The following is a 13,417-nucleotide window of genomic DNA, read 5'->3' as shown; positions in this document are numbered from 1 at the left end:
CGGTATTTACACTAAAACTTGTGTGAATTTTCCGATTTTCTTAAAGGCAAGCTCAAAATCTAACCGGGATTTTATGATTTTTGCACCCCGGTTTTTTTCTAACACTGGCCGACTCGAATTAGAATGACAATGAGAATGTGCGACCCTGGGACCATTTCTTCACCTGCTACGTCCACACAGCCCCCTGCTGCAAAACTTCCTACCTCAACACCGTGCAAACACCTCGATACACGCCTAGTTTCCAACTCAACCCTTTCACAGAGCTCAGTGATTGGGAAGCGCGGCACTGCATCGTCATAGGCCATGCAAGCGGTTCTCGATATGCATAGCAGAAATCAAGCAGAGATTAACGGCCTCTTACCAACCTATTGGCAAGTATGTTTTTCAAAACAGAGAAAGAGAGTTGTTGCAGAACTGGGGAATGATGGTCATTCTCGAAGCTGCAAAATTACCCATCGATTCAACTATCATTTAACAAGCAGTGGACACTTTTGATGCTGATACAACTAGGGGGTACCCGGCAAGAGAAAATCGAAAAAAAGAAACGAATCTGAATTGATACCCTCTACAGAGCAAACAGCGAGGCTGTGAGTGACAGTTGATACGAGGCGTCAGCGAGGCGAGAGGCAATGGACGAAGAAGGTGTGGGGCACGAGGGGTCACACGCAGGGAGCTGAGGGCGCTAGTGCAAGACGGAAGTGTGTCGTGCAGGAAAGGCATGACGTCTGTATTATTTTTTATTTTAAGGCTTCGCTGTGTGAGTAACACCTCGCGGCGGCTGGGTTGGCTACAGTGAATGTCTCAAGCCGGAGTGCGTGTGAGTTCGAAACTTGACTAGTACCTTTTATAAGGTTAAGGGGACATGATGGTTGCAGCCCTGGTATAGGGGGAGGAATCTGCCCATATATGAATATAATATCAAAGCTCCCAGTATGTCCAGGTAATGGTGAATGGACGCAATCTACAATTAATTGTTATTGCTATGTCCCATATTTTCACTCTACCATTTGACCAGAAGGCACCATCAACAGTTTCCTCAAGGAAACCCCCAAATCCAAAAAGAAGAGGAAATCACGTGGACAAGGCATCCCAGTCTCAGCACTGGAACATAAGGTAGCATACAGATTCAACCACTGCTCTATCGAGGTGGAACTCCGCCACTCCCTGTCCCTGTGTCATGCACTTTCTATCTCTTTTAGTTCAGTTGTTATTTGAAGTGCTTAAAGTTGTTCAGTCTGTTCTTTTCCGTTGGCACGTGGTGCCAGTCCCCGTTACAGTGGTATCAAAGCTTCAAGCGTGTGCTTTTCTGAAAGCATACCGGTCCTACTAAAGAGCAGAAAGTGCAAGATGGCGCTTCCAAGTTTCACCTGAAAATTTTATCAAAGAATCTTCGTGTCCCGACCCTGGACTTATTAGCCACTCCCCGAACTTGTGTTGCGACCCCGGACTTGTTAGCCACTCCCACCCTTACTTCATCGCGCATCAGAGGCGCTCCCGTCTTAATTGCTCTTTCTTATAGGGCATAAGCCATAAAGATCACTTGCAAGAGAAGGATTAAGGATTTTTTTTTTTTTTCAAGCCATTGTTTTTCTCAGAGGCAGTGCCAAGCAATGGTGGATGTCTACAGCTACCAATCCGCACACTCCAAGGACTTGGCAAGCTTTCAAGAAAAATTTTGACCCGAAGTTATATGCCTTTAGACATCTTTCTTCGGAGTGCAGCTTCTGGCAGAGTAGAGTATCCTGAAACGCTTGCCATGAAAACCCTAGTAGATTATAACTTGAAATTTCTTGACATCTTTTAGCAAGTGTCTCTTCTCGAACCGAAAATCTTGGAGATCCAGTGTGATTGGTACATCTTGGGACTACCATCACCGCCGTAGGAACGTTGTCTGTCAAGGCGGCTTTCGACTATTCAAGAGCTTATGGACCATGTACAAATTTATGGAAGAAAACTAACCCTAATTTTGGTGTAGGTTTCAGAACGGAAGCCCTGTCAACTTTAGAGCTCGACTAATGTCGAGAATGTTTTCAGTTTTTTGAATGTTTTTGAGAACTTGTTTGGTGATCATGTTTGGAATCTGTTTGAAATGGATGGTATCTGTTTTGAACACGTCTTAGTGTCGATTGAAACTGTTTGATTCTTGTTTTAATAATGGTTTCAATGCTTGGTGATTAAGTCCTGGGTGGAGTAGTGAGAAATGTTGTTTTGGTATTGTCTCAATCTCAAAACAACGCAGATGGGATGTCTTGGGAGTGTTTCGGTGTACGCTTGAAAACCTCGAAACCACGTAGACGGGATGTCCGGGAAGCGTTTTGTTGTATGCTTGAAAACCTCGGAACAACGCAGACGGGATGTATGGGAAGCATTTCGTTGTATGTTTGAAAACCTCCGAATGACGGGATGTTTGGGGAGCGTTTGGTTGTATGCTTGAACCTCAAAGCGACGCACACCGCGGTTTGGGGAGCGTTTGGTTGTACCAGTTCTCTGAACTCATGGCCTCGACCTTTTTAGGTTATTTGTGCGGGGAGTGACGAGGTAGTCGTTGAGTAGCTTAATACCGCAAACCGTCTGTCTCAAGGGAGTGCTCAGCCTCGCTGTTCGTTGTCTTGTAACATGCATATGTGAGCATTTGTGTTGCATTGTGATGTGCCAACCACTGGGGGACGGCACGTGCACACTCTCAATCTCTTGCGTGGAGAGTTGATGACATGGCAGTTGTATGAATAGATTTTTGCAATTCACGTTAGTTGTGCTGACTAGCAAACAATGGAAAATTCCACATTTTACGTTCGTTGTGTTGACGTGGCACTTGTACGGATTTCCACAAAATGCACTGGCAGCTTTTAGCACTAGTGCTTTTGGGGCCATATGATTTTGAGTTTGAAGCTTTTCATGGAACTGCCTTTAAGAGACCAAGGGCCTTTAAATTTGAGCCAAGGGCTCATTCTCTGGCACGCTTCAATGTGAAGCTGCAGAGGATGGAGTAACAACAATGTACTGAGTTCAAGTAATATAAAGAAATATCCAAAGGGGCGCCAAGGTTTGGGGCCAGTGCTCTCGGGGTGGAACTCCACCACTCCTCATCCCGTGTGACGTGCACTCTCTATCTCTTTCATTAAGCAATTTTGTACAAATATAGATGATGATGAAGACGAAGAAGAATATCAACTTTGTGAACCTCTAGAAGGACGTGCATGATCATGTAGGTCATAGTTGCATAACCTCAGTTGCACAATACAGTCACTTAAGCATATAAAGATATGAACAGTCACTTTAAGTCATTTATTGATAAGTGACTTTGACATGACATTTACAAAGTTAAATAGGGCAAATTGCAAAAGAACCTATATAAGCAACCCCTTGGTCCCCATTTGGAGCATCTGAAGATGAGAAGATCAGAAGATCAGGACCCATTACTAAGTACCAAGTACCCGTCAGTACCCTAGCGTTTTTCCCTCCAGCATCATTAGCACCTACAGATTCAACCCAACATTTTGCATCAAATCAGCCTAACGTTTTGCATCAGATCAACCAATGTTTTTGCACCATATCTCATCAGCATCAAGCATTCAGCGTTTATTCATCAGCATTGGGTAAGTAATATAAAGCAAGTACTTGTTGTGGCAACAGAGAAAGGGGGCCCTTGAGGGTGGTTGGGACTCGACATGCGGTGATGTCTCTTTTCTCTCTCTCCCTCTCTCTTTCATTCAGTTCAGTTTCTCTCTACTGAAGTAAAATAACCTTGTGTTAGTGCGAAGTACTAGATCCGAGCAATAATCCTTAAATCCTTCTGCTACACCTGACACCGGTTGATCAAACCAAGGGAGGGCACGAGCAGGCACCCCCAAACCATCAGCCTGAAAATTAGCAGCAAAAGACGCTTACATGTAAAGACAAAGGAACGGCTGTGCAGACAGAGCCAAAATCAAACCACAGTTCTGATTTCTCTAATCAATTTAAAAATCTGAGCAAAAGCTTGCGCCAAGAAAAGGCACTCCAGATCAAAACGTACCTTCAGAACAATGATGTCTTTTCAGATCTAGAGAGATATCAAATGCTATTTGTAGGGGCCAAAAGAATGGTTAAGCAATGGAAGGCCATTCAGTACCATAACCAACAGACAAGCAGTCTCCCCTCACATCCTAACATGATTCAGGTACTCGATAGAATACCAGAATACATTCTAACCGACACAGAGGCTGCAGTCAGCCCCCAGCCAAAGAAACTCACCACGATGAACGTTCAGAGTCTAGGGGTTCGACTCGATATGCTACTAAGGAATCAACCTGCATACAAGTGTATGCAAGACATCAAAGGGTCCTGATAAAGTTACACATAGCCAAACGAATTTTGGACCACCAGGTAGCCAACCTCCTTGAAAACAATGCCTGCAACAAGAAAACCAGATCGTAATGAACTATATTGAAGCAGTGCCAGACTCTCCAATCCTAATGTATGCACTTCCAATGAAATGCCAAGGTTCTATCATGCCTTATATTAGTATACAATGAACCAGCCGATCAGATGAGGTACATACAAATTGTAGATCAAATCAGAGAGTGCTATGAATAGAGCAAGGCCCTGTGGGTGGCCTGGAAGACAACACTTGCTGATACAGAACAGAAAAGCACAATTGCGGAGCTGAAGAATGACCTCATCAACTTCAGAGACATGATGGGTCAATGGAAAGCACAGATCAGCTTGCTCATAAAATACACTAATGAGCTCATGCATCTACCAATACAGGGATCCAGGGTTCCTGAAAAGGAATTTGCCAATAAAGCCAGCTCTGAGCCTCAATTCAAAGAAATGGCTGAAGTCCTCTTTGAAGCCCGAATCAAAATGAATCAGCCAGATCCAGCAGGGTGGATCCGAACGGCTTCAATACGCCACAAGCTGGCCAGAGCCAGACTTATTAAAGGAAAGAAAACCCTGTACAATCCAGACACAAAGACCTGGCACGTCCTAATGCCATATGAAATGGAGATGCTAACGGAGCAAAAGGAGCATCTGGAGTAGGAGACCATTCATCTACTTATCCAGAGAGAGAATGCCGCTGCCGGCACCAAGCAACCACCAGTTCGGGAGGAGTAGCAACCTGGACAGAAGAAGCCATGAGATAAAGGAAGGGGCAAACGCAAAAGATGATTTCATACCAGCTATCTAGGATTTTGTATATCACAAAATTCAAAGAAAGTTGTCAAAGGCCAGTCCCGGGACCTATAAATAGGAAACCAACATGAGTCTTGGTTGTTTCCTAACCAGCAAGCTCTTGAGCTTAGTTGTAATCTCTTATCAAGCCTTAGCATCTGATTATACTCTCGAGTCAGAATTTATTTCCAGTTGTATCTCACTTTTGTATCTGAATCTGAGTCTCATTAATACAATTCCAGTTGTTCCATATGTTCTCTGAATCTGAATATATTTCCAGTTGTCGGTATCTGAATTCTGGTCTTCTGAAGTCTTTTCCTTAGTCTTAAGTCTGGTCATCAGAAGTCTGTATACATTTGACTAATCTGAATCTAACTCTGAAATAGCCGAAAGAAGCTCCAGCTTATTCCAGTAAGCAATGAGTTACCAATGGCTCAGCCGTGGAAGCAATCGCTAGCAACGAGTACAGAAAAAACGACTACTCGTCTCCAACTTGAAAGTGAACTCAAATGGAGGAACTTGGAACAAGCCTTCAGTGAAACCACTGAAGAAACAAGTAGAAGCTCCAGCCAAAACCACATATGACTAAGGCAGATTCACTGCTGATGAGTGATAGCACCGACAGACTAAGGAAACTAAAAACAAGTTTAGGAGCGTATGATGGACCAGCCAATGTCAATGAAATTTATTTGTATAGCTGGGAGAGCCAATCTTCCCAATTGGGCATATTACTTGAAAGGAACAAACCCTAAGGAGCTTAAACACAGCCAAACAATTCTCACCTTCTTTAGAGATCCACAAACACATGAAACCGATTCATTAAAAGATTGGTATGACATATCCTAATTAGTCTTGTCGCTTCAATCAACTGCTGATTCACAGGGAAGTAAAGTGAAATAAGCCTGCAACTGGAAATAAGCCTACAAATATCACAGCATTCTCTATTGGAAAAATGCCTAAACAAGATCCAGCTAAAGGTTATCAAGCATGTGCTACATGTGGACCAAATGACAAATTGTTTGGACATGCTGTAGGTGTCCTCGATCAGCAGAGTGTGAGCCGGAAGTAGACAATTTTTTTCGTTTTGGTCACAATGTGATTAAGACTTGTAGAACTGGACTATCACAATGCAACCCAAAGCCCAGCTCAAGTGAGGCCAAAATTGTACTGACTCATTCTCACCTGCACTTAGTGTATGCTGTGAGTATCAATAAGTTTTGCAACTGTGAATAAGCTGTGCACACTACAAGTCCAAGTGAGAACTGCACGCTGCGAGTGCAAGCAACTTCTCCACATTGCCATGTGTGAGTGATCTTCCCAACTACGACTGAAATCACCTTTTACACCACGACCTAAAGTTCAAATGGCTGTGATGAGGAGACCATCATGAGTATTGACTTTTGCCCAGATTCTCATCAGAACTTGACACAAGAGCATGAGTAGAGCACCTGACTTCCTTCACCTTATATTATTGATGACCTGGGATGCCTCATCCACAGGCATACACCAACCACCCCAACAACCAATCTCTCATCCACATGCTTTGCAGTTCTTATAACAAGCATGCTCAAACCAGGGCACATGCACTCCTTGCCCAAAGTCCTACTTCATAAATGTCAGGCTGGGCTTGCTTAGAGCAAGAGACTCGGAATGATGTGGATTTCAAAGGCATCAATCCCACAAGCCACCTTTATTGAAAAATCCCACCTACTCCGCCACTGTGCTTCTCCGCATGCAGGCAGGAGTCCAGACTTTTCCCAGCAGGCCACCTTCATGACCTAGCGAGTATAAGCAGCAAAAGTAGGCCAACTATGCAGCAACAAAACAATGCACATGCATGCAGTGCTATATTTATTAGGAATTACAGCAAAGCTGTGGGCCAATTTGGAGAGAAGGTATTAGTTGATATACTTGTGCTGGTGTCCATAGGACAAAATTGGACATAAAGTATTAGTTGATATACCTGAATCAGTATCCAGAGCTTTTGTAACTTTCAAATCATGCTGGTGCAAACATTTGAAAAATTTGCATCCTTGCCAGATCAAAACGTACCTCCTGCTCAAGTTGATTGTCCATAGCTTGTAACAGCAAGTCTCAATTACAAAGCTCTTATGGTTGAAGACGGTGTGACAACCTCGTACTGCAGTTTGAGTTTCCCTGTGCTGTCCCAGCCACTCTTCACTAGAACTCCTTTCATTGTTCTTCCAGCATTCCACAAACTCTACATGCATCCCCAACCCATATATTGCTACTCTTCTCAGCTCTCCACACAAGACTGTGCTTCTGCAGCCATCTCTCAAATGGTGCTACATTGTAATCAAACCAGAAATTGCTCTCTCTTGAACGTAACCAGGGTAGGATATAATGTGAGTACATGGTGACAAAGGCTGGAGAATCAGTAGATGTAACTAGATTACAATCTTTATGTGATAAGGCTCTATTGTGATTTCCGATTCTGTAGCCAGGTAAGTGAGTAGGCACAACAGGGCCACTACTAGACCCTCCAACTGTGTAATAACAGAGCAAATTGTCCACATCCTCAATGGCCCCTGGTGAGCAGATCAAGAAGCCATCATGAAATGATTTGAAAATCTGCCACTAAAGATTGTATAGCTTTGCCTTTTCCAAAGACAAAAAGTTATACAAGTCCATCATGCATGATCCCATGGTCTTTTTTTTCTTGTATCAACTCCTCATGAGCCCTAGTCAAGAAAGTTTGAGTACATGGGTAAGTGAAGGTGGCCATAAACTTCTCATTGTCGTTGCACTCAAGTTCTGGACTGCATGGTAAAAGAAGGTCAACTTTATTCATCATCTCATTCGAAATCGACAAAACTGTCAAATCTTCTTCACCATCATTTACAAGGGCCAAGGGTTGAAGTGAGAAATTGAAGCCATATTGATCAACCTCTAACTGCCCGATATCTGTGCCAAAGCAACCAATAAGAGTCAAAAAGGTACTATCTCCATAGTCAAAAGGTGTTGTGGTTGCTTCAGCCCCACTCTTTGCTTGGTAAATGAATGGCCCGCAGTGAATGCCAAGGCATCGTGATTTTCTTTGGATGGGCATGCGATCCACGACATAAACACGACCTTTGTACATGGCACATGGATCACATGCCCATCCGGAGAAAATCACGATGCCTTGGCATTCACTGCGGGCCATTCATTTACCAAGCAAAGAGTGGGGCTGAAGCATGCAACCACAACACCTTTTGACTTTGGAGATAGTACCTTTCCGACTCTTACTGGTTGCTTTGGCACAAATGTCGGGCAGTTAGAGTTTGGTCAATATGGCTTCAAGTGCAACCCTGCTACCTTCTTTTACCATGCAATCCTAAACTTGAGTGCAACGGCAATGAGAAGTTTAAGGCCATCTTCACTTTCCCATGTACTCAAACTTTCTTGACTAGGGCTCATGAGGTATTGATACAAGGAAAAAAAAACATTGGATCATGGACAGTACTATCCTAAATAGTACTCAAAATAAAAGTATGAGCAAATCTCAAGTAATTCCCACTCAAATTTCCTCGCCAAAACTGCATTCTCAAAGTAGTAACCATATGATCTTGAAATTTTGAAAATCTTTCCTTTAAAGTAACCTTTTAATTTTTCAAAGTGTCAGTGCAGCGGAAGTGTTTAAGGATTTAGCTCGGATCTAGTACTCCACACAAACACAAGGACACTTTACTTCACTTGAAAGACTAAAAACAGCAAAAAACAACGACGAAACCCTAAAAACATCAAGAAATGATGACAAAACCCTAAAAAACAGCAAAAAACAGTGACAAAACCCTAAAAATAGGAAAAAAACAATTTCAAAACCCTAAAACCAGCAAAAAATAGTGATGAAACCCTAAAAACAACCAAAAGGCAATTTCAAAACCCTAAAAATAGCAAAGAAGTAGTGGCAAAACCCTAAAAACAGTGAGAGACCCATGTGTGTGTGTGTGTGTGTGTGTGTGTGAGAGAGAGAGAGAGAGAGAGAGAGAGAGAGAGAGAGAAGAGATGACACCAAATGTCGGGTCCCAAACCCTGAAGGGCCCCCTTGCTTTGTTGCTATAGCAAGTACTTTTCTTTATTCTTGCACAATGCTGATACAATGACTAAATGCTGAGATACTGATGCTAATGGGTATGTATGCTAGTGATGTTGGGTACTAGTACTGATGGTACTAATGGTACTGCGGGGTACTCAGGTACTCACACGTTCTATGTCGACGATGATAATGACAACGACGGGTACTACTAGATCTATGTTAACGACGATGATGTGACGACGAGGTATTAATGGAGTCTATGTCGAAGACGATGATGTCGACGAGGTATTGATGGGTTCGATAGATCTATGTGTACGATGATGAGGAGGACGACGAGGACGAGGTTCTTGATGGGTATGTGGATCCTTATGTCGAGCCAAGGCACAAGGGATACTAGGAGCTAGTGTAGTGTGCTGACGACGATGCCACAACTAAATGCCGGAAACTACTAGCGGTGTCGATGGTAAGGGGGTCTGCAACCACAACAAGGCTAGGTTACGGCTCTGCTCGCGCTTCAAATTGGAAACACTGGCTTTCTGGGCTGAAAACACTGCTGAGAAGAGGGCTAAAAATGCTTGCTAGCAGGTCTGCAAACGCCAACGCTGCAGGTCTTCTGCTATTGCTGCCTCTTCTCACTCTCCTAGCGATGCCAAGCTGCCTATATAGGCAACAAAACCTCGGTCGAGCAGGGCTGAATTGAGAGTCCACGATCCCATTAAAATTAGGATGAAAATCAATTAATAATGCCTTGCTAGGGGTGGATCACACGCGTTAAGTGCATGTGCTAAAAATGTTGTACTGTGCAAGAGAGGGTATGCAATCTATTGACCGGCCTGGACATGCACGTCCTGCTAGAGGCTCACAAAGGTGCCAGGCTTAGTCCTAAGCTAATGACTCATGCTAGACTGTAGCAGAAGCATGTCCACAGAGCAAAAGTGAAGTGCGCACATGACATCCCCCCAGTTAAAGGTGAGGCACAACTGCCAAACTTCTATCTTGGGATGCTTTTCTGATGCTCATGGATGCATTGCCAATGAAAACTCCTCCAAACTGGTGGATACTATGGATGTAGGTACTGTTGAGATGTTAACACCGACTAACCGAGTTACTAGGTAGGCTTACTACCGTCGCAAATACGAGCCTTGGTGCTGACTATGCCTTGTGAGCAAGTACTACCACTCGAATAGTCATTCGTGAAAACATTGCGAGTGAAGCTAAAAGGTAACGGTAATCAGACGTAATTCCAAGGGTTTCTTGTCGACGGAAGTGGATGCACATTACATGCGAATGCAAAGGCAGAAGAGGTTAGGGATCATGTCTCCAACTTCTTCCATATCTGCATACAAGGCAAGTATATCCTAGTACTCAAGATCTGGATTTTTGTGTATCTGATGTCGATCTTCCTTCAAAGATATGGGAGCTAATAAGTCCATAATCGAGACTCAAAGATTCTTTCAGGAAAAAAAACCGGGAGAGGTTCTTTGGGTTGTTAGTTCTACTTGGGTTCTTAATGGTTCTTTGGTTCTTGGGCTCTTGATTGAGTTCTTGAGGTTCTTGGTTCTTCTTTAGGTTCTTTCCTTGGGTTCGAGAAGCCGAAGCACGCGCAGAGCTCTAATACCAATGTCGGGTGCAACGGAAGTGTTTAAGGATTTAGCTCGGATATAGTGCACCGCATTAACGCAAGGGACAATTTACTTCACTTGAAAGACTAAATTGAACCGAAAGGAAAAGAGAGAGAAAAGAGACGACACCGAATATCGGTTCCCAAGCCCTCAAGGGTCCCCTTGCTCTGTTGCCAGAGAAATACTTTCTTTATTCTTGCACAATGCTGAAATAATGACTAAATACTGAGATAGTGATGCTAATGGGTACGGACGCTTCTGATGTTGAATACTGGTACTGATGGTACTGTGGGTACTAAGGTACTGATAGGTTCTATATTGACGACGATGATGACAACGACGGGTATTGTTGGGTCTATGTCGACGACAAGGTACTAATGGAGTCTATGTCGAAGATGATGATGTCGACGATGAGGCACTGATGGGTTCGGTGGATCTATGTCGACAACGACGATGACGACAAGGTTCTTCACAGGTCTGTGGATCCTTATGCCGAGCCAAGGCACAAGGGGTACTAGGAGCTGGGGTACTATGCCGACGACGATGACACTACAAATGAATGTTGAAAACTGCTAGCGGTGTCGATGGTAAGGTGTATGCAACCACGACGAGGCTAGAGGCTATGGTTCTATTGGCGCTTCAAACTGGAAACTCTGGTTTCACTTGGCTGAAAATGCTGCTGAGAAGAGGGCTAAAATTGCTGGCTAGTTGGTCTGCAATTGTTGGCATTGCAGGTCTTTTGCTATTGCTGCCTTTTCTCATTCTGCTAGCGCTACCTTAAAACTAGGCTGAAAATCAATCAATAATGCCATGCTAGGGGTGGTTCACACGTGGTAAGTGCATGTGCTAAAAATGTTGTATTGTGCAAGAGAGGGTATGCATTCGATTGACCGGCTGGACATGCACGTCCTGCTAGAGGAGCACAAAGGTGCCAGGCTCACTCCTAAGCTAATGACTCATGCTAGACTATAGCAAAAGCATGTCCATGTAGCACAAGTGAAGTGCGCATGTAACACAAAGAGTTCAAACCAGTCAAACCATCCATAAGCTAACCATAACTTGTATGCAAAATTTCAAAGTGATTTGAGAAGCCATGTTTTGCAACTACAAGCATATTCTATGGCCCCTTCAAATAGTGGGGCAAAATCTACTCAATAGAGAGAATATTCCCAAAGTCAACAACTTAGGAGAGCCAAAGTCCTCCAAAAGCCAACATAATGCAAACCATTTAGAATGAGCAAAACCTTAGGTAGACCATATCAGAGCTTAGTATCAAACCAACCAATTAAGTTAGAAAGATGCCACATTTCATAGAAGCAATTGAATACTAGTTTCCTATTATCATGAAGGAAGTGGAGTTCCTCAGTACATATAGATCTTTAAGAGTTAGTGCTATCAAAGAATCACCAAAGTAAAAGATTTTAAGCCCAATACTCAACCAATACAAGTAGATCCGAGCCTAATCAAGGACCAATACTCAACCAGTACAAGCAAATCCGAGCTCAGCAAAAGAGAAACACTAAGCTAAGAAAACATCAGAAGATTTAAATAATTTTGTAACAGAAGGCAGTATTATATCCTGCTAGATTTAAAAAAAAAAAAACATCAAATTGTAGAGACCAGAAAAGGTTCAAAGTTAGCCAATGCATATCCAGCCAGTAGCTAGCAAGCACAACAACCAGTTGTCAGATATCCAACAAACAAATACAAACAGAAATAGAGAAGTATCAAATTCAAATGATATCCAAACCCCAAAAGATTAGGGATGAAAAGCAACATCAAAACTACATTTAATTAGGATCCCCAACCTCAAATTTGGGCACCCCCTCTTGGAATGAGAGAGAGAGAGAGAGAGAGAGAGAGAGAGAGAGAGAGAGAGAGAGAGAGAGTTGACCTACAGGTTGCTCTCCTATTGCCATGTGTCCAGCTTGCTCCTTTTGGTTTGATTCCTAGTACCCACCAACTTATAAAGTCTTGCCGAGGGGCCTAAATGACTTTAACTACGCCTAGCCACTTCTTTACTAATTGGATTCCAGTGCCAATCAGCCCAACCAACAGCAACACACAAACAGATACTTCAAAATTACTGAACTTCAATTAAGAGAGAGAGAGAGAGAGAGAGAGAGAGAGAGAGAGAGAGTCGACATGGCCTGACGTAGTTCCATGCTCATAGGTATTGGCCCCAAAGTCTGGTGCCCCTTTTGGTATTATTTTTCATTATTCATTTCAAAGTACAAATCTTGAGGGACCTCTGCTCTCAGGATTTGCGTCTACATGCCCTCAGAGTGAGGCCCAAGGGCTCTTATAAAGTTTACAAGGGATGCCAAAAGCAAAGCCCCAAAAGCTTCAAACTCAAAAGAAAATAGTCCCCAAAAGCATCTAGTCTAAAATCTTCACCAAAAAGCAGACAATGCAAATTACAAAAATCCATATAGGCTGCCACGTTAGCATGTCAATGCGTTATGCGGATATCCGTATTGTTTCCACGTGGCACCCTGCCGTACAGTCTGCCACATCATCTGTCGTACAATTTTTGCCACTCCATCACTTTTGTCCGCGGGATCATGCTACGTCATCAGCTTGTGACACCACGTCATCAGTT

The 13,417-nt window shown here is 43.3% G+C and overlaps 1 long non-coding RNA gene across 2 annotated transcripts; it reads right to left on the bottom strand.

The window, feature by feature from the left end:
* Window positions 1-2,165: 2,165 nt before the first annotated feature.
* LOC147420473 (uncharacterized) lies at window positions 2,166-7,738 on the bottom strand. 2 transcript variants are annotated; one of them, XR_015186947.1, is made up of 3 exons: window positions 7,207-7,729; window positions 3,745-3,860; window positions 2,174-3,476 (listed from the first exon to the last, which is right to left on the bottom strand). It is a non-coding gene; the product is annotated as an uncharacterized LOC147420473 (long non-coding RNA). The 2 variants fall into 2 exon arrangements; XR_015186948.1 differs by having other exon boundaries at window positions 2,166-3,860; window positions 7,207-7,738.
* Between the last annotated feature and the right edge of the window lie 5,679 nt (window positions 7,739-13,417).

The sequence above is a fragment of the Adiantum capillus-veneris genome, chromosome 28 (genome assembly GCF_014529385.1).
Source record: "Adiantum capillus-veneris isolate H3 chromosome 28, ASM1452938v2, whole genome shotgun sequence".
Lineage (NCBI taxonomy): Eukaryota > Viridiplantae > Streptophyta > Polypodiopsida > Polypodiales > Pteridaceae > Adiantum > Adiantum capillus-veneris.
Note: the sequence above shows the minus strand (reverse complement) of the source record. Positions and strands in the feature narration are given on the sequence as shown.